This window comes from Ischnura elegans, chromosome 9 (assembly GCF_921293095.1).
Source record: "Ischnura elegans chromosome 9, ioIscEleg1.1, whole genome shotgun sequence".
NCBI classification, from domain to species: Eukaryota; Metazoa; Arthropoda; class Insecta; order Odonata; family Coenagrionidae; genus Ischnura; species Ischnura elegans.
Window position 1 is genome coordinate 3,580,577 of NC_060254.1, and position 15,683 is coordinate 3,596,259.

At 39.3% G+C, this 15,683-nt stretch overlaps 1 protein-coding gene across 1 annotated transcript in view; it reads left to right on the forward strand.

Moving 5' to 3' along the window:
* The first annotated feature begins 8,425 nt into the window (after positions 1-8,425).
* Positions 8,426-15,683, forward strand: part of LOC124165205 (cytosolic phospholipase A2-like) — a 106,253-nt gene continuing 98,995 nt past the window's right edge. Inside the window, exon 1 of the mRNA XM_046542483.1 lies at positions 8,426-8,887. The gene's annotated coding sequence lies outside the window, so the exon portion shown is untranslated. The remainder of the gene's footprint in view (positions 8,888-15,683) is intronic.

A 15,683-nucleotide genomic window follows, 5' to 3' on the forward strand; every position in this document is an offset into this window, starting at 1 on the left:
ATGGCTTTGAGTCCTGTGGCTGTGTTGCATAAGGTGACATTTCCCATTCATGCCCTTACCTTTGCCTTTCTTCAGTCTAAATCCATATTACCTAATCCTTCACTTAAGTTTCTCACTGATAAGCCTTTCACCTTCTCAGGGATTGGTTACTGTGTTGTGGCCGACCCTTTCCTAGTTAATTTTCCCTTAGGATGAACTTTGCTTTGAAATAATCATTTGGCTTTTCTAGGATTCAAACTAGACCTCCCAAGTGCTGGTGGTATGATTGGTAAAAACATGGTTGCCAACATAAAAAAATTAAATGGCAGCAGCTTTCTGGCAAAATTTTAGCAGCATGCTCCACATGCCGGCATCCACACTAAAGGTTTCCATGTCAAAAATTTTGTCGTCGCTAACATTTGAGGGGGTGAGAAGCCAAGGGGTGCGAGTGATTTCTTTTTCTAAACAAAGTTAGGAACAGAAGTTAGGCAAAGAAAAAAAATGAGATCAATTAGATGTATAGTGGAGCATTTGATTTTCCACTCGATGTCAGCAAAAACAGAGACCTTGGCCACAAAGTTTTTGAATATGTATTAATTTTAACAATGTCTGTAACTAACTCTGTTTAGAGAGAAAATCACTTGCAGCCCTTGGCTTCCAATCTCCTCAATTATGAGTTGAGTCACAAGGGTTAAGAAGTACAAAATATGCGAAAAAAATTGACTATGAAGGTATTTATTCTAGTAACAATTACCGTATTTCTCTGAATATAGTCCCCCTCTGAATATAGTCCCCCCCCCCCCCTAATTTTGAGGCTTCAGTTTCGGGAAAAGTTAAAAAAAATGCGTTTGAATATAGTCCCACCCTTTAATTTTACCACAGGCATTTTTGGAAAAAAAGGGGGGACTATATTCAGGCATATACGGTATATTCTGGGATGTACAGATCTTATTTTCAACTTCGTTGAAAATAAGATCTGTACTTCGTTGAAAATAAGCACCGCAATATGACCTTGTTTACGGTGTTTGTGGTGCTGCTATTCCCACTTCTAAATTGGTAGCGCACCTAGCCTAGCACAATCAAGAGATCCAGGGTCAACTCCTGGGCCAGCCTGTGATTTTTTTAATGACAAATTTCGCCTTTGATGCAAATAACTTTGCACCGTTGCGTGTGACTGCGTAGGAAGTCGCTTGTTTCTTGCAGTCCTTTCCTGCGTCACTGTGCAGGAATTACCCTCACTCTTCAGCAGAAGAGGACTCTTTTATACCTTATTTCGGCATTAGACCTTAGTCACTCTAAGGTTCACGTGTTTCCTTTCGTAAGGATATGAGGGAAATGCATATTTTTCAACGCCAAGATGACTATGTACGTGTATTTCTCTTTGTGCTTCCCCTATTCCATCTTTGTGGCCCACTGGCAGCATCTGAGTTGGTATGAAAGGCACCCTTCACAATTGCAGTTGTGGGATGGCCAAGGTGTGGCCTATACCCTTTTAATATCTGGAAAAATTGAAAAGATGGTAATATGTATGGTGGCTTTTCAATGAAAGTTTTCATTTCAGTACCTTAACAGATTGTTAAAAAGTAATTGTTGGATATCTGAAATCCCCTATATCTATGCATATTAGATCTCAGAGGCATTATCTCTGAGAGGTATAGCATACCGCCAAGATGCAACAGAAAGTAAAGGACCACTCCAATCCCCAAAACAATGACCTTAATCTGTGCCTGTACACTTTTCAGCCCTCCTTACTTACGTAAGCCTCCCCCATCACCCACAAAGAGTTATGCTGCGTAGTATACTTTTACTTTGTTTCTCATACTAACGAATTGAAGATTTAGTCAGTATGGAGGGCCTGATCTTTTTACAAATATTAGAGGAATTTCTTTGTTTAGTAATAAGTAAGTAAATATTGAAGAGATATGTTTGACCCAGTGTTAAAAATTTTGGGTTGAGCTTATGACTGAAATGGTGCATTATGTGTTCACTCACCAGCTCTTAGGATTGCAGTATTTCACGTGATGTTGTGCTTATTTGTATTTCTCTCAGGAAAGAAGGAAATTCCCACAGTTCAATGATAAACAGGAAACTAGGGTGGCCTCGTAATTTTATGGTGTACCCTTTTCTCGAAAATTAGGAAAGTTGGGGAATATCATTTTGCTCGAAAATCATGGTATGTCTGAGAAAACAACAAAAAAAAAATCAGTCATGGGGGCCTCTAACAAATTGTAGTAATATTTTTGATACTTGGACATCCCATCTCCAGCATGCCATATAGGTGATTCTGAATAACTAGCATGAAGATGTTGAAATTAATTTTTTTCTGGTGATTCGGTTTTATTTGTTTAGAGGCTATCATTTAACTGCACTTATTCATATTTTTTTATCTTCTGTACAAATATTTGTTAAAATGCATGTCATCAAATCATCAGTGTAAGTCAATAATCGTAAGTTTGGTTTGATGCATTCCATTTTCCATCCTGTTTGACTTTACTTTCCTACCCTTTCTACCCTTTTCACAGTGGCGAAATTCTTCTCCTAAACATCCGTAATACTTTGAGTGCCGGCTACAAAATTTAAAGCCCTACTGAAAAATCCACCCATTTTTACTATATTCGTATATTTTTTAAAACATTAGCATCAAAAATATATTTATATAGATGTGCATTTCAATAAAAATGGACTTCGCTCTTCTTTATGAATGAGTTGAATAACATTCATTCCTATTTTTTTAATATATATTTTAACAATGAAAACCTACTGTTTTTGAAAAATCAAAAAGTTGCAACATATGATGTACTGCCATAACATGCATAGTAATTTTTTTAATACGCTCAATTTGAACTATTTAAAGCATGGAAATCATAAAAAAACATTGTTCCAAGCAAAGCATTATATGTAAATCCTGGATGACAAAAAGGGTCAATGCACCCTCAACGAACGGTCCATTGGCCCAAAGAATTTTCACACTAAGTGGCCTAAGATGAGGTTGCCGGTAGCTATAGAGGACTTTTCATCCTCAAGACATAAAGTGAACTCATTTCCATCGAGCAATGTGTTCGGGGGTCCAGGGCGGATCCCCGCAAGGATACGCTCTCGAGGACCGGGAACCAAGTCTGAGACTTATACGCCCGAGCCTCTCGAGAGGGGGAGGACAGATAGGAACAAAGGATAGAGGCATCGCCGCGATTAGAGCCCGACGACGCCTCAGGGAAAGGACGGGGAAGGAAGGACGGGACGAGGAGTCCTGCACCGTCACAAGGCGGGCAGGTCCTACTATAAGCGAAACCAAGCAATATGCAATTAATATTCTAACGACCTTGGGGGATTATTCTACGAGGAAGAATAATCCAACGATCAAATCGTTAGATATTTCCATCGAGCAGTTGATTTTTGAAAAAACAACCCCTAAGCAGTAAACTGGAAAAGTACCACGAGCGAAATATTATGGCTTCACGCATACAAAGCCAATTAAATGGAAAGACGTAATATTACGTCCATGACAATCCTCAGAAGGATTAGCAGGACGTAATATTACGTCCATGGCACGCAAAGTGTTAATAAATAATAGCCTGTCCTGCATGTGCACTGTCAACAATTTTCTTCATCAGTCCATTATGCCAAATGATGTGGCGACTTAGTTGTTCCATCTTCTGCTCAAGGTTTTTTAGTGGGCTTCTCTTTTCTCCCACTCTTCTTAGTACTTACTCGGTCGATCCATTTTATCTTCATCATTCTTCGGTAGCACCACATTTCGAATGCTCCCACTCCTGACTTCTCTGCTGATCCCAACGTCCAAGCCTCGCTTCCATAGAGAAACATACTCCATATGCAGGGTTGCGGACTTACAAAATATATTGGGGGGGACCAAACCGGGGATTTTCCCCGGGAAATTTTATATGTAGAGAGTTTTAAGTTTTTTGAGCATTTTAGAAGATTCACATGATCAACATTAGAACCCTGATAACTCGAATCTTGATATCTGGACACCCCAAGGAAAATCGACAAGCCTGACACATTTTTTCCTCACAACCGTAACGAAATTTTTGAGGGGGCTTGGGCCCCATGGAGTCGGTGCCAGTGTCCATATGCAGCATCTGATGAATTGTTTCCTTACTTATTTGCTTTAATTCTGAACTGTGTGTTATCAAATAGTCAGGAATAATGCCAAAATAGTCTGCAAATTAGGGGAATTTCAGTTTGATTATTAAGTGGCCACGCTGTGTATATTTACATAACCAAGGAATCTGTGGCTCCGCAATGCCATTTTGATTCTTATTGGCCGGACAATATTCATAATCAGTTAAATCGAAACTTGAAGCTTTTACGTGGTGGAAGGGCTCCATATTTCATTTCATTATTTCTCCACATTTCATTATTAGTAAATTCATAATCAGATTCCCCTCTTGATAATGACCTGAAAGGGTAAAAAAACAGTTGAGTCTTTTAATAAATAGCATGTGGAATTAAACTAAGTTTAATTTTTAATCAATCATGTCGCAATTCCACAAAGTACCCTCACAAACTATTTATTTCATTCTCAACTTCTTTCTCAGTGGTCTTGTTTCTGTGGAGTTTCAGTGGTGCATAAAAGCATTCTGTGGCCATCCTCTCTCCTCTTAATCAATCGGTATAAGTTCTTTTAAGAAGCATCTTTATGAGGAAGATGTTGTTCGTATGAAATTCATCTTTTTTATTGTCCATTTTCTCCATTATCCATCCTTTCTGAAGCTCCAGATTACCATTACTATTTGGCTGTATCATGAATTTCTTATTGCATAGTACTGTGCAAGAAATTTTCTTTGGGGGAGCTTTGGTGGTATGCGGGTTGCATTTACTGATATTTTGTTTCCAATTCCCACGACTCGGAAAACCACGCATTCCATCGAATTAGCTGTATATATTTTGCATGATGCTGAAAATTTAATTCATTGTTGGTCATTGACAAGCAGCATGAAATGTAACTACGTACATATATCGAAAAATGGAGTTTCAGAGGATAGAGAGTTTCACTCTGGAGTTGTGGTCTTCTCAGCAGATGTATCGCGGGTAGTCGACATAACGGGCGAAAAATTCAGCAGGGGTCACTAAAGATGTGCGAGTACCTACTCGAATAGTCGATTCAATAAGATGGTACTCGATTCGAGTGCTTCGGGTACCATTACGAACGTCGAGTAGTTTCGTTAACAGAGCTGTCGAGGCCAGCAATTCAGAAATCTGCCGACAGGAGGCGCTATCACGTATATCGTTTGTTAAGTCGGTAAATCGTTCTAATGCCATAGACTGGGAGTCTCAGCTTGATTTATGCGTAGCAGTCAAATACTATAACAGTCGACGACGCGGGCTCCGAATACCTTTTCGTCAGGGCTTGCGGGGCTGCCCTCACTGCCGAATATTGCAGAACCACAATTATAACGTTTTTATATGATAAGATAGCATTGTCTTGTATATGCGTGTTATCAGTTTAAATGAAACTTAAATTTTGCATGCAACTTGATTATTTTTTTCATTACGATGAAAGTATGGGCAGCTGGAAATATATTTTGCGCCCCCTTGAGTTTTTCTGTATCGGTTACTGGCGGCGGCGGCGTATTCGGAGTAGACCGCTGCATCGCTCATGCTTTCGTATGCGATACTTTTATGTCCTACCCTACTTTCTTTGCTCAAACTCCGAGAGAATGCGTAAAAATTTAGTTTTCTATGAAAAAAATTGTAACTTATGGGTTTTAACGGGCAATGCCGGTTTTTTTTTCGTGTTTGACGGCACAAATGTTGAGGATTTTCAGGCTATTTCATAAATTATCATAATCGATGTAAATGTGGCCTGAGTCTTGTTCCAGCATTACTCCTCCAAACCTTCATCTTTCTTTGATTTCACCATTTTTCACCTTTGCGGTCACTCCTGTCCTTGAACTCCATCAGTACATCAAACCTCTATAACGAAGACCAAAAATATGTTTTATCAAAATAGCTACTGGTCACCTAGGTAGATGACAATGTACGCTGTGTTGAATTGAATGTAATATTTCCATTATCTCAGTATGATCACAGTGTGGAGAAGCCAGCATAGCAGTTTGCAGTTCTGAGGAATTTTTTTTAGGGCCCTTTCGACTCTGTTAACATGACATTTTTATTGATGTTGCTTCCAAGCAATTCAAGTTTTTCTTCAGGTAGGTATCGTTAAGTTAATTGATAATTCTATTTCCAGCATATAAGCTCCAAATGAAAAGGATTTGAAACCACACATTGGTTGGCAAAAGTGCACATCAGATGTAGATTAGAGGAAGTAATGCAGATATATCGTTTATAAATATGATTAAATAGGTTTGATGGATGATAGCCTAGAGAAATACAAGAAACATAAATACATGCGAGGCAACATCTTCTTGGGCGAAATGAATGATTGCTTGTCGCTAAATCACTGCATTGAAGGATCTTTAGGGACATGGAGTTTTGAGCGCTATCTCCTATCTCTAATTTTCAGCAGACATTCATAATTGTCGTCCCCCTGCCGTGTGGTGGGATCCTCGCAATGCATATATCACTCCTCCTGCCGTCCTCACTCAATCTCAACTCAATTTGAACATCATCATCACGCGGCGTTTGCACGTACTCATTTTGGGGTTCACTCTCTTCTCTTTCCCAAATAGGCGTCCTACTCTCGTATTTTATATTTAAATTTATGCCAATACACAATATTATGCTTGAAGCAGTGGCGCAGCGAGGGGGTGGGTTTTGGGGGATAAACCCCCCCCCCCCCCCAGAGCTCAGAGAAATTTTTGAGTTTAATCCATTTTACTTAATGGATGAGTATTACTAATAGAATAGTGTTAGGATTTGTCAAATATCTCTCATAAAGCGGTAAAACTAGTCATTTTGAATCATAAATCTTAAAATTTACCCGGGTGGGTATGCAATACCCCTACACACCTCAAAGTATTAGTTGCGCCTAAACCCCCCCCCCCCCAGCCTTGATTCCTAGCTGCGCCCCTGGCTTGAAGAGTAACATTGCATGTCGCAGTGCGAGTACACGGGCAATGGGTACATACAATGAGCAGAGAGGAGACGAGAGTAGCATTGTCGCAGCCATGTCCCTGTGTTTGATTCCTTTATCATATTCTGATTGTCATATTCTGTTTTTCCTTGATTAAAACTGGAAGGACCGGCGTTATATGGCTGCGTAGAAGGGATTTTGACGGGAAGTGATTATTTGAAATATTTCTTCGTTTATGTTTAAATTTTTAATGATAACTTCATTAGATGTTACCTTTTTCTTTATTTTTCAACACAACTGAATAATTGAAAAAAAATCATTTCCCAATAAAAATTTAAAATGAACAGCGGTCATCTCAATGTCAAAAGACGGCTGTCTGTCATGTACTTCACCTGCCCCTGCCCTTCCATAAGCCACTCGGTATGGCAGATTTGCCGCTTATTACCGTTCAAAATTTAATGAAGACTGTAAAATGCATCAATGGGCTAACTAAAACATCAAAATGGTAAAACGTATTACAATCAGGTGATTTCCTGAATAAAACACGCGTCACCGTTGTAAATAAATTAGAAACGCTTAATCCGTCATTTTAATAATAATAATAATATTTATTGTTCTGACAGGTGTTGGTCTTTTAAGGTAGTAGAAGTGAGTTATAACTCCATTTCTATGTGAAAAAAATAATTATATTTTAATAGAAAACGTATCATAAAAACTAAAAGTCGGAAAAAATTAAGACGACAGAAAAAAATCCAGGGTTGTGATTAAGTGAGTAGGGGTGGGGGGGGGGGGGATGTGATAAGAAGGATGATGGGAGGGCGGCGACCCCGCTGTAATTTCTAAAATAATTGAATAGACATCCTCGAGGCGTCTTTGAAAGGAATTTTTTTATTTCACCAGCTTAACAAACTATCTTCAAAAGTAATTGATGACTATCCGAAAGCCAAGTGTCTGCGCATTTCACACCGAAAACTTGTTGTAGCGTAGAGGTATTGCATACCATCAAGGGGTCGCGGAAAATAATTATCGCCCCTCCCCTCCAGAAACTACGACCTTCATCCGCTCCTGGTAAGTACATACATGAATACCATCGCATCGTTACATACATGCATCAAATGCGGACTAGAGGAGATACCGAGGCGAATATCATTGATGCATTCGAAAAACAGGATAGGCGTGAGGTAAAAACCTTGCGGAACTCCTGGAAACAAGTGAAATACGTGTGAGGTAACATCTTCTGAGGAAGAATGAATTGTGTGAGCTTTTCGTTCGAGGGACTGCTGCGTCAAGACGGATGTCCGCAGCGGTACCGACCGACGCTTCTCTCCTGACGTTGCCATGGTGAGAAAGTTTGTGGGGGAAGGGTGGGAGGAGAGAGGGGAAGTGAGGGGAGGGGCCTTGGACTGCGAGAGATCGAAACAAGTGTCTGGAATCGCTGGAATCCCACGGAGCGGTCAGCCATTCACTCACTCGACGGTGGCGGTTAGAGCAGTCGCCGTAGTAACACGCTCCCCCTGCCACTTGATTCCTTCGTCTGTTTGTTGTCGTAGAATCGCTTGGCGAGGCATCAGATCCCACCGCCCCGGTTTTTGTGCCTCGTTTTGGCTGAGAGCTTCTCTCGGCCAGTTGTGCTCGCGAAGTCTTGGTTGTCGTTCTCTTAGCCCTGCGGTCGGGTTGGAGCAAGTGCGCCGTTGGAAGCCGGTTGCGGCGAGCCGCGAAGCCGTTGAGTGGCGGAGCGTGTTTCCGATGAGAGGAACGCGGGTTATCGCGCACGACATTGCCTGAGGAACCCTCGATCCTCTTGATCGCGGGTGGTTGTTTACGTGTATCCACAGTGAATACCATCATAGTGAAGCAATCCAGAAGTGTTTTTTTTCACCTGCTGCTTTGCTGATGGATTGGAGCTAGTAATGGGTAAATTGAATTTTGTTTTCCTAGCACTGATTCACTTTTTTGTGCTCCGACAGTGGTGGTGGAGTGATGTTGAAGTCTCAGTTCAGTCTTCTGTGGCTAGTGGTATAACCTGGATGTGATTGATACATTTTTCATGAGATATTTCCGGTTGTCACACTGACCGCACATCCTGTGTGAACATAGTTTACAATTTTTGCGGGAGGAATAATGGCGGATTTTATGCTCAAACAGTTTTCCCTTTATTTCTTGAAAATCGGAAGCTTAAGGTCTTCTAAAAAATCGCATTGAACGTCATTATGCACTTCAAAAACTATTTTTTCCCGTATTGCGCCGGTCTCCTTCCAAAAACTAACTACTTACCTCAATTACCCCGTTATTCTGAAGAAAATGTTTTATTTGTTTATTTTTAAGATGGAAAGGAATTGGCATTTCCCTCAAGCGTTTATTTTTAATATTGAAAAGTAGTCATCAGTTAAAAACGTTCTTTTTCAGTGCCTATCTTTGTGTTGTTTTTATTATTTCCAATGTGCCAACGGTATGTACCCATTAAAAACTTTTAACGGCGAAGGAAGCTTTTTCTGTTGAGAGTAGGTCATAACATCTACATTCTGAACTATTTGAAGGCTTTCGGAGTTTAATTAGTACATTCTCTTGGCTTAACAAGATGTTGGATGTTGAAAATAAAAAACATATTTTGAATTTTAATGAGTTGACACATCTAAAATACGCCAAGCAAACCTATCTTAATCGTTATAAAACTTTTATAATAATAACACACCTAATTTGTACAGCATAAACGGAAGTATGGTCAAGCAGCATATACATTTTAACGTATCTTAATCCTACGTTTAACCAAAAATCTCCCGGATTTCATATTCTGTTGAAACCACTGTCCTCTCCATCGGCTTCGAGTCCACGACCTCTTCGCTGTTTTGCCGTTTTTTTTCCGCTGCTTGTCCTTAGCAGTCGAGGTGTAGTGTGAGTTGGTGCGTGGCTCTCAGGCCGTCATTAAATATGACCTCAATGTTTCATTAGGTAGCACTCACATTTAAAATAACTAGAGTTTGGACAGTGATTCGGAGTATCCGTCTGAATTAAAATCACTTTCTTTAATGATAGAATTAATATTTTTTTAATGACGTGCTTTGCGACGCTTTTGGTATTTTCGTTCGCCAATTATTGTCGTGTCTGTTTACGTAGGGTGTACTTATTTTATGGTATGCATAAGAGGGTGCATTGACTTTTCTCGACGGGTTTTTTTTTGTTATGAATTACTCTTTTTAAACTTACGTTGACGTATTTAAATTTTCTTGGTTCATATTGTGTACCGTTTTTAACTTTAGCCTATGTATAGAACATTCATAATTTACTAGTTAATTAGCAATAGAAAATGAATTATATTCATTCTAAATAATTGCCAATTATACTGGACTTTAATTATGGAAAAATACTGCCACAAAGGTTTTATATTCGAGGGACAGACTACGTGCAAGTAATGTAATTTTTAAAACCTACTTAGAACAGGCAAATTATGTAGGACAGACAATGACTTAATCCTCGCTGGAAGCATAATAAATTGGGATGGCTGCACGAGGAATTTTCATAAATGCATAATTATTTTATTAATCAGCGAACCTATCCATTATTTTCCTGTGCTTCATTCACGTTTTTAGCAGACACGGGCGATGGATCCGTGTTACACGATATGTTGACCGAAATTTGAATAACACGGATAAGAATCATTTTTGAGTGAGCATAAATAGAATAAAATAAAACATTGGAGCCACTAGAGCAATAATAATTTATTTAAATTAGTGAAGGTTGACTTGTTTTTAAGGGATATTACGAGTATTTGGCGGTGTTCTATCAAAGGTATCCGTTTGATTGGCCTTTTCATTCGATGATCTGCTGAAGGCTGGCTCTCCGTCTCTGTCCGCTCACTCGAGGAGGATGCGCGTTGGTACTCGGTGCCAGAGTGTATTTCCGTCGGCCTTGAAATTCGCGTGTTTACCTCCCGCTGGGTCCACGCGGGTCGATAATGACGACACATCATGGGATGCTATGCTAAGCCTCTACTCGATGCCGTACAAATGCTTTTCCTGCGGCCTTCGGCTTTTCCCAATAAGCATTGGATTTAAAACAGTGCTTCGTGACTGAAAAATCCTCCATGCACTAACTAGCCTCATGAATGGAAAGCCGAAGCACTCGAATCTGTTATGGATCGTATTTCGGATGGGAACGTGGTCTGAATGATGTGGACCACACACGCCCCCTCAGTTTCTGGATGCTGGGCGGGGAATTTTTTCATCTCCCTCTATATGCATTCCTTAGTTTAGCCCTAAATTGGTTTTAAATGTGACAAATAACAATTTTTTCGGCGGAAGCCATTAATTTTGAGCTTCGACGTATCACCGCCGCTATTTTTTTTTAAATTTAACTCTTTTGGTGCACTTAGGAAATGCGTGGTTGGTTGGAACTATTTCTTTCTCCGGTTTGTCCTTCCTCGAGATAATATTCTCAAATACCTAGTAGTCTCGCGGACGCGAAGGAAGTTTCATTTATACATGTCGAACAATAATGTTTACTATGGAAACAAGGCATTTAGCGACTGTTAACATTTAACCGAAAAATATATGTAGGTACCTACTTCTTGCATGTCATATTGTCATAACCGTTTTAGGAGTTACTTGTCAAACATTGTAGATCGTACTATATTCGGTGAAACTAAGAAATGTTCATTTATGACCTCTATTTGAAAATTGATTGTTTAGTAGTTGATAGTCTAGTTCACAGTTTCTATATTACGAGTTTCACTTTATTCCTTGCCGTATTTTTATTGCCATATGTTCCATATGAAATTATATATGAGTCAGCTATAGTTGGTTTCATTCGTGTTTCTGTTGGGAAAGACAAGGAAGTGTGTTCAGAGATCGGTGGCCTCGGTTGCGGCGTTTCTCTGGCAAGCAGCTTACGTAAAGAATGCATCCGTGAGTCTTAAAGGAAAAAAACGGAGGACCGCGGTGCAGTAATTAGATGTTTAGCGACGGCACGACCTTCGGCGTGACCGTGAGAAAACGTATCTTTGGCGTTTGAATCTTCTGTTTGTTTGGGATAAATGTCTTACCACAGTAAGAACACGGCTTATAAAATTTTAATGTAAGCTATCCACTTTCCGAAAGTATGAAATTCTGATTTCTTCCCGATAAGTTCATTCATTCCATTGCGTCTGTGGTTTCTGTCTTCATTTTATGAAATTTCACTGTGACAATGTGAATAAAACGCAGCTAAAATTTCACGGGAGTTATTGCACACCACCGGTGTCATGGACGAATTCATATAATAATGCTTATGTTCTGCTATTTTATGTTCTGCTCTTAGATTTTTGGTGTAGTTTAAAATTGATTTTTGAGTCTTATGAGGGATGAAAATTTTATTGAAACCAGAACTGATTTGTTCGGTGAAGTAGGCGGAGAGTCAGAGGAACGACGAAATTGGGTGAGGAGAGCTTCTGTAGGTGAGATATCTAACGGCGGAGACGTAGGGTTTGTGTGGAGCGAGTACCTACGGAGCGGAGAGGGCATGTTGGAAATCGTGATAGCGGGAAGAATGGGATTGGGAGGAAGAATGGGACCGTGAGGGAGGAAGAGAATAGGATTCATGGAAAAAATTAAATGTAAGGGGCTTTATTGTGAACTGGAGAAAAATGTTTATGTCGGGAGTGAAACTGGCGGAATAATTCGCAAATGCTTGGTGAAAACTTGCATTAACCGGTAGAATACCTTAATAATAATGATGTTCAAATTTGATTTTTTTATTTTTGCCTCTGTTGCTGGCTTGAGCGAAGTCATTATGTGATTAACTTTATCAAAAACTTTATTTATCTGTCATGTTGTGTGGTTTAGAGTGAGTTAGGATGATTTCTTTTGCTACAATTATTGATTCTCCCATCCATTCGTAGAATTCGTGATTGAATAGCGAATTTGGGAGATCGAACTCACTTTATGTTTGTCCGGATGGAGTTAGGGAAGCTCCTACTCCATTTTGTTTATTCAATCGAACGTACGTAAATGCGCTCCGACAGTATTTTTGGTAATTGACGTTGAAGGTTCGGGTGAGGGACCGAGCGAAAGTCCCAATCGAACAGAGACCCCCCTCTTCACTGTAAATATCTCAGCGGGGAATACGGTCGACTGCTCAATTATTCGCTCTCTTTTTTTATCGCGCGAGAATTCGGTTGACCTCAGCTTTGCATATTGACTTAGTTTCTCTGCTTTTACTAATTATTTATTGCGTTTAACTGTTTATCGCTTGGCTGCTGATTGAAAGGTTGCATGTTTCATTGAAATCAGGTGTCCGGTAACTTCACCTAGGGTTTGAAACGTTGTTTCAAATCCTAGGTGGAGTTACCGGACCCTAGAGGTGGCTGGCAAGGTTTTATGTAGATGTAGATGAATGCGTTGTATTCACACGCCTCTGACTGAGTCTAGGATGAGCTCTACCCTCACCTATCCACACCAAAATTCGGGTTCATTGACTGGGTGAGTAAAACTGTTTCAGCTGCTATCACCGGTATAACGAGAATAATTATTTATGGAGTAAAAAATCTAAGTAAATGTGTTTTACTTGCTTTTTTCCTTTCTCTCTCACGCATAATCCCCCTTTAACACGTTAAAAAGGAGGAAACTGGTCCCAATGACAGACCCGCACCGCAGACTTGCTTTATATGATAATAATATTTATTAGACTTATAAACAGAAATACACTGTAATGGTCATCGTCAGGAAGAATAAATAACACATGAACAAGTAATTAAAATTTGATTACAGAGGTGTCACTAAGAACAAATTCCTCCAATGAGTAAAATGCTCTTGACTAAAGCCAATGGTAAATAATCGTTTTAAATCTTTGTAGGCTGACAAGCCTGACCTCATTTGGTGACATATTAAAATACTTTAGCTTTAATACATTGAAAGATTTCATACTCTTTGATAGTCTACAGTGGGGGACTACTAAATTGTCCTTTATCAGAGTGATATGTTACCATAATCCTGATTTTCCGTTCGCTACCCTCACTTTCGCAGTATGCAGATTACGAGTGGTCGTCCATTCCTCCAATTTACGACTATTTTATTGAAAATATCCATTAACTTTTCCCAGTCTTCTGTATCGAATGCTTTTTCGATATCCACGAGACAGGCATACACGTTCTGGTCTTATAGTAGGTGAACAGAAATTCATATCATGGAGAAAATACTTTACTCTTAACCCAGTTCCTCTATACCACATGTTTTAACTCAATAATGCGCGCAATTTGTCACCCTCCCCGATAGTTTTGTTTTTTTATGGAAAAAATAAATGGTATCATGTATGTACTGAATATATAAGCGAAGAGGAAAGATGGCAAGTGTACTAATTTAGAATTAACCGCTGTTCGCTTCAAAATTGAAATAACTAATCAGTATTGTCAGCCAATATTGGCTTACATCCTTTGGAGGTCATGCCTATTTTTGAAGTCCTTTTGAAAGCCGCAGGTTTTTTTTACTCTCTAATTTCGAATTGAAAGTTATTTTTTGTTAATTTTAGCCATACTTCAATTATATTTTATCAAGGTTTGTTTTTACGAATAATTTATTAATCCTAGTGAAATTTACGTTTGATTCCGCACAAGTAAGCTCTAAAATTTTATTTCTGAATTTCATCCAAATGATAATATGCCTTTTGTTTATATTGGGCCAACTTTGAGAAATTAATTTTAAATGAACCGGAGGAAAAGTTCTACCTTTGCAAAATTTACATGAAGTTGATGTGAATATTAAGTTGGTGGTTTCAAAAATGTCCGCAGCGCGGTAATCAGTGCGATGCGATCCAATTTTTTTTACAATATTTTGGTGTCTAACGTTTGTAATTTGCGAGGAATAGCATTGAAAATTCATGAATTTGATAGATCAGATCATTATGCATATAAATTTCGGTCAAAGCTACTGATTATACCTTATTTCCCCGTGAAATTCGTATCAATTTGTCTATCAGCGTCGCAAGTGGCGATTTTTGTAAACCCATTCAAATGCGCGGTTGGTGACGAACCATTTAGGGACCGAGTTGAGGAGACTGTTTTGTAATATTCGTGTCCGTTCCTTTCCGTCACCCGATCTCCCGCCCCCTACATATTTCGATTCTCCTTTTTTGCGCATCTGGAAGTCGTAAGCTTTTGCGAGAACAACACGTGACCGCATCTCCTCAAATGGAAGCCGCACCTTTTTTTTATGATTTTGGGGCCTCATAATAGGGGTGTGGCTTATAATCTGAATGTGGCTTAAATTCGAGAATTTGTTTAAAATGGCAAAAATGACACCAATGAACCAAACCAGCCAATTCGGATTCACGTGAACCGCAGCTATACTAGCATAAGCCCCGAAGACAGTGAAGAATAACGACAAATGTTTGCACTATAAATCGTATATTGAAGGTTAATTATAGGTAACAATGTGTCAAAATTACATTGGTAATATGAGGACGGGAATAAAAATGCCTAATATTTTAGGTGGTGGTTATATACTGTAAGATTTAGAAAGTTATCAAATCACACATTCCTAAATTAATAAATGAAACTGATAAAGGCGCGGATTTAATTCGCGAATTTCCTTCTTCCCCTGTTCGAATGAGACGTAGGTACACAGATGTCGGGCACAGGGGACGCGCGACCCCCCTTTGCGGGGCCGCTCCCATTGCCGAACATTGCAGAAACACAATTGTAATTTTCTTATACAGTAAGATGGTATTGTCTTATATGCGTGTA